Here is a 6816-nt window from a genome sequence, read left to right on the forward strand (position 1 = left end):
TTCCCAGGGTCACAAAAGAGACCAGCAAGGAGCAAGTCTTGTGGGGTATGTCACCACAACAGCCTTAACAAAAAGAAAAAAAGGGGGTGGGAATTGTAGGGGACTGGTTTATTTTAGTCTGGCAAATGTGACTCAACTCTGTATGGAAAACCTACAGAAGAGAGGTGGTGGGCAGGAGCCAGACCTTCAAACTGAGTGTTCCTATGGGAATCAGGCCTAGAAAAGGCATACAGACTGTTACAGCTTGCTCTTGTTAAAACTCCATCACCCTGGTCTAAAACAACAAATGTGTATTGTTTATCTTCAAGGTAATTTCCAAAGCCTGTGTGAATTTTCCCAAGGACAAAGCTAAGCAACTCATCACCATTCCCTTCTGCATGTTATTTTCATTCCTTTGACTATACCTGAAATGTAGACAATAATATTCTATGTAATAGGTAATAAATCTTTCTCTGATGTAAGACCCGAGGAAAACAATTAAAGCCTGACTAGACAAGGGTCGAGGCGCTCTTCACTTGAGAGAGTGGCTGAGGCATCCATAGACACTCTCCCCTTGAATGAGTAGCCATGCTGTTCCCTTTTTCTGCACAGGATTATTGTCACCTGTGCATTTATTCTCATTGTCAGCCAGTACAGGCAGACTCTGCTGGCTGGAGTTCACCACACTAACCCCTTTCCTTCACAGACTATTCCAAAAAATTCCAGAAGGAAGACTCCCAAACTCTTTTTATAAAGCCAGCATCATCCTAATTCCCAAACCGGGCAAGGTCACAATAAAGAAAGAAAACTTTAGGTCAATATTGCTAATGAACCCAGATGCTAAAATCCTCAACCAAATATTGGCAAATCACATTGAGCAACACATTAAAAAAATCATATACCATGACAAGGTGGGATTCATCTCAGAGTTGCAAGGATGGTACAACATTCACAAATTAATAAATGTAATATATCACATAAACAAAAGCAAAGATAAAAATCAACATCATATCAATAGATGAAGAAAATGCATTTGATAAGTTACAACACCCATTTATGATAAAACACTCAGCAAAGTGTGAATAGAGGGACCATTCCTCAAAATTATAAAGGCCTATTTGAGAGACCTACCACCAACATCATACCCAAAGACAAAAACTAAAAACTTTCTCACTAAATCAGAAAAAAGACAAGGTTGTCCACTTTTACCACTCTTACTCAACATAGTATTGAAAGTCCTAGCCACAGCAATCAGACAAGAAAAAGAAATAAAAGGCATCCAAATTGAAAAAGAGGGAACAAAATTGTCATTTTATACAGATAACATGATAGTGTACATAGAAAACCCTATAGACTTGGCCAAAAAACTGCTCAACCTAATAAATAAATTTGGCAAAACAGTGAGACACAAAGTTAATATCCAGAAATTATAGGCACTTTTGTACACCAAAAATAAAACATCTGAAACAGAAATCAGGAAAAAAATCCATTTTATATAGCAATAAGAAAAATAAAATACCTAGGAATAAACCAAACCAAGAATGTAAAAGACCTGCAGTCAGAAAACTATACAACACAGAAGAAAGAAATTAAGGAAGACACAAACAAATGAAAACATATGCTGTGTTGATGGACTGGAAGAATTGTCATAAAAATATCCATACTACCCAAAGCAATTTACAGATTCAATTCAATCTCTATTAAAGTACCAATGGCATATTTCACGGATATAGAACAAACACTTGAAAAATTTATATGGAACCATAAACAACCCCAATGAGCTACAGTAATTTTGAGAAAGAAAAGCAAAGTAGGAGGAATCACAATACCTGATATAAAAAATGTGTTACAAGTCCACTGTAATCAAAACAGCCTGGTACTGGCATAAGAACAGACACATGGATCAATGGAACAGAATAGAGAGCCCAGAAATAAACCCAAGTCTCTATGGTCAATTAATATTTGACATAGGGAGAACAAGCATAAAATGGAGCAAAGATAGCCTCTTCAACAAATGGTATTGGGAGAATTGAACAGCTACATGCAAAAAAAAGATGAGACTTAGCCACCAACTTACATCATACACAAAAAATAAATTCAAGGTGTATAAAAGATTTAAATATAAGTCTTGACATCATTAAAGACCTAGAGAAGAATTGGCAGGGAAATTTCTTCACTAATATGTCCCCTAGAGCAAGTGACATAAAGGAAAGAGTAAGCAAATGGGATCTCATCAAAATTAAAAGCTTCTGCATGGCTAAAGAAAACAGCATTAAAATGAAAAGAGAACCAACTGTATGAGAAAACATATTTGCCAATGATACCTCAGACAAGGGTTGAATCTACAAAATATATAAAGAACTCACATAACTCCACTCTAGGAAGACAATCTAATTAAAAAATGGGCAAAGGACTTGAACAGACACTTCTCCAAGGAGGACATACAGAGTCCAGAGACATGAAAAGATGCTCAGCATCACTAGCCATTAGAGAGACTAGCCATCAGAGAGATGCAGATTAGTACAATGAGATACTACTTCACACTGGTCAGAATGGTCATTATTAAAAAAACAACAAACAACAAGTGTTGAAGAGTATGTGGAGAAAAGGTAACCCTAATGCACCACTGGTGGGATTGCAGACTGGTGCATCCACTATGAGAAAGAATATGAAATTTCCTCAGAAAACTAAAAATGGAACTGCCTGTTGACCTGGCAATTGCACTGCTAAGATTATACCCCAAGAATCCTGAAACACTAATTTAAAAGAACCCATGCACCCCAATGTTCATAGCAGCACAATTTACAGCAGGCAAGTGCTGGAAGCAGCCTAGGTGCCCATCAGTAAATGAATGGATCAAAAACTATGGTACATTTACACGACGGAATCCAGTGCAGCAGAAAGAAGGAGCTCTTACCTTTTGTGACAGCAATGGATGGAACTGGAGAGCATTATATTAAGTAAAATAAGCCAGGCAGAAGACAAAAGCTATGTGATCTCACCTTTAAGTGATACCTAAACCACAAAACAAACAAATAAGCAAAATATAAGCAGAGACATTAAAATTAAGAACAAATGGACAGTTTCTTGAGGAGAGATGGGAGGGGATAATGGGCAGAAAAGGGTGAAGGGTTTTCAGGACTAACTATAAAGGACATATGGACAAAATCTTATTCTGTGTTCATCATCCAAAGTCAAGAATTTTTCCATCAACAATTTTTAACTTTACCCTCTTCTACCTCACCTCGCCCACTTTTTTCTTTAATATCCATGCTTTTGTCTTTATGACTATTTTTTTTGCTTAATGTTTTTGCAGTTTTTAACCAGCATTTATTTATCCTTTATTTATTATGCTATTACAGTTGTCCTACTTTCCCCCTTTGCTCCCTTCCACCTAGCACCCCATACTCCTTCAGGCAATCCCTACATCTTTGTTTGTGTCCATAGGTCATGTGTATAAGTTCTTTGGCTACTTCATATCCTATACTGTATTTTACATCCCCATGCCTATTCTATAACTACCTATTTGTACTTCTTTTTTTTAAAGATTTTATTTATTTATCTTTAGAGGGGAAAGGAAGGAGAGAGGGAGATAAATATCAATGTATGGTTGCCTCTCATGTGTCCCCTGCTGGGAACTGGCCTGCAATCCAGGCATGTGCCCTGACTGGAAATTGAACTGTGATTGTGTGGTTCACAGGCCCGCACTCAATCCACTGAGCTACACCAGCCAGGGCCCTATTTATACTTCTTAACCGCCTGACCTCTTCACTCATTCTTACACACCTCTCTCCCATATAGAAAACACCAAAATGCTTTCTGTATCCATGGTTCTGTCTGTTTTTCTTGATTGCTTAGGTTGTTTCTTAAATCCAATTGGTATTTTTCCACTTCAGGCTGAAGATTATTGAAATAATTTTTTTGTGTAGGGGCAACTCTTGGAATATAACTGAGATTCACCTGTTTATAAGTAATGGTTTCCTTGAGCTGATGATAATGGTAAGATTTATTTTTTAAAAATTTTAAGTTCTAATATATATATATATATATTTGAATTTGTATTTAATTTTAATTTTAAGTAACCTCATATAGCTGGTGCCCATTTTATCAGGCAGCCTGATGTTTTAAATATATTTTATTGATTATGCTATTACAGTTGTCTCATTTTCCCCTCTTTATTTCTCTCCAGCCTGCACACACCCTCCCTCCCACATTACCCCCCTTTAGTTCATGTCCATGGGTCATATATATAACTTCTTTGGCTTCTACATTTTCTATACTATTCTTAACCTCACCCTATTTTCTACCTACACTTTATGCTACTTATTCTCTGTGCCTTTCCCCCCTCTCTCCGCACCCACTCTGCCACTGATAACCCTACATGTGATCTCTATTTCTGCAATTCTGTTCTTGTTCTTGTTGTTTGATTAGTTTGTTTTTGTTTTTGTTTTAGGTTCGATTGTTAATAATTGTGATTTAATGTCATTCTACTGTTCATATTTTTTATTTTCTTTTTCTTAGATAAGTCCCTTTAACATTTCATATAATGAGGGCTTCGTGATGATGAACTCCTTTAACTTGACCTTATCTGAGAAGCACTTTATCTGCCCTTTCATTCTAAATGATAGCTTTGCTGGATACAGTAATTTTGGATGTAGGTCCTTGCCTTTCATGACTTCAAATACCTCTTTCCAGCCCCTTCTTGCCTGCAAGGTTTATTTTGAGAAATCAACTGACAGTCTTATGGGCACTCCTTTATAGGTAATTGTCTCCTTTTCTCTTGTTGCTTTTAAGATTCTCCCCTTCTCTTTAATCTTGGCTAATGTAATTATGATGTGCCCTGCTGTGGCCCTTCTTGGGGTCAACTTGTTTGGGACTCCCTGAGCTTCCTGGACTTCCTGGAAGTCTATTTCCTTTGCCGGATTGGAAAAGTTCTCCTTCATGGTTTGTTCAAATACATTTTCAATGTATTGTTCTACCTCTTCTTTTTCTGGTACCCCTATAATTCAGATGTTGGAACGTTTAAAGATGTCCTGGAGGTTCCTAAGCCTCTCCTCATTTTGGGGGGATTCTTGTTTCTTCATTCTATTCTGGTTTATCATTCCTTATGATCCAAATCATTGATATGAGACTGGATTTCTTCTCATCACTGTTGGTTCCCTGTATATTTTTCTTTATTTTGTTTTTCATAGCCTTCACTTTATTCTCTATTTTGTGACCATACTCAACCATTTCTGTGAGCATCTCGATTACCAATTTTTTAAACTCAACATCTGATAGGTTGATTGCTTAGTTCAATTTTTGGAGTTTTGATATGTTCTTTTATTTGGGCAGTATTTTTTTTTTGTCTCAGCACACCTGTTAGATAGTAAGGGGTGGAGCCTTAGGTATTTTCAGGGTGGGGCAACCCATGTTGCTAAGTTGTGGTGCTATATGTGGGGAGGGTTCTAAGAGGGAACAATGCCACTTGCTCAGCGCTCAGCTGACTTTGTCAATTTCTCCACTACCCATGAGCAAATTATGCCCTTCTGGTTATGATCCCCAGGTAGTTGGGTTTGTTTACATTCTAGGAACCGGTGGGTATCTCCAATGAACTCTTCTAAGAGTCTGGGAGTTTCTCCCACTACCACAACCACCACAGATCTTTTCAGTCAGAAGTTTTGAGGCTTTGCTTCCTTCTGCTGAAACACTGGGTTGTGTTTTCAGACAGCGGTCTGTCTCACTCCCGTTGTTTTTCCCAGTTTATCCACATACACTGCTGCCTTGCCCTCCCCAGACTTCCAACCATCACCTTGCTGTGAGTCTTCCCCACCCCTGTTGCCCATCTCCACCCTTCCTAGCAGTCTGTTTCAATGTTTCTTCTTTAACTCCTTGGTTGTTGGACTTCTGTACAGTTTGATTTTCTGTCAGTTGTGGTTATTTTTTATTTTAAAATGTGTTGCTGTCCTTTTGGTTTTTCAAGGAGGTAAAACATATCTACCTACACCTTCATCTTTAGATTTAATTGTTGATAGATATGTATTTATTGCCATTTTATTTCTCATAGTCAGACCCCACATGCATTCTGGCCAGGGCCACTCTGCATGATCTATGGAGCAATATCAGATGATTGGCACTTGTGCTGGATTTGGAGATTCCTAGGCAAAGCCAAGTTGTGAATGTATGGTGGCTGCTGCTAATGCCATGCCTGGGGCCACTTAGCAAGGGTAATGGGGGCTGAGGGCTTACTGAGGCCAGCTGTTGCTGGTTCAATAAGATTTGGGAAATTGTGAAGCATAAGCCAAAACAAGCCATTCATACATAAAAGTCACAGTTAACAGTTTTGGTGGGCCCATATGGTGGATGATACAGAGTTTCAGGTGATCTCCAGGGAATGATGAACAATGTTAGCCAGGTTAATGGAGTCTCAGATTGATGGCACTTGCCTTCTGGGTCTGTCACTCTGTTGAGAGAGGGCTCAAAACAGATACAATGGCCTCTGCCTGACTTTCTTTCTGGAAGAAAGCTTTCCTCCAACTCCTGCCTTGATGCCAGACACTACTATTTCTCCCTGAATGCCACTGGTGCCTTTCAAGGGGCTACCCTGGTGCTGGAGCTCAGAGGAAGTGAGTCTAAGTCCATATGTGGGTTTTTTGTTTTTTTTTAAGGAGAACTGCTTTGGACTCTAGAAGTTTCTTCTACCAATTCAATCCCCACTGGTTTTTACAGCCAGGACTTATGGACACTTACCTTCCTGGCACTGGAACCCTGGGCTGGGGGTGCCTGGTGTGGGTTTAGGACTCCTAACTCCTGAGATATACCTCCTGAATTTTTATTCACCACGTGTGGATGTTGGAC

Source organism: Sturnira hondurensis, unplaced genomic scaffold, assembly GCF_014824575.4.
Source record: "Sturnira hondurensis isolate 20B ecotype Veracruz unplaced genomic scaffold, ASM1482457v3 Scaffold0018097, whole genome shotgun sequence".
In the NCBI taxonomy this organism is placed as follows: domain Eukaryota; kingdom Metazoa; phylum Chordata; class Mammalia; order Chiroptera; family Phyllostomidae; genus Sturnira; species Sturnira hondurensis.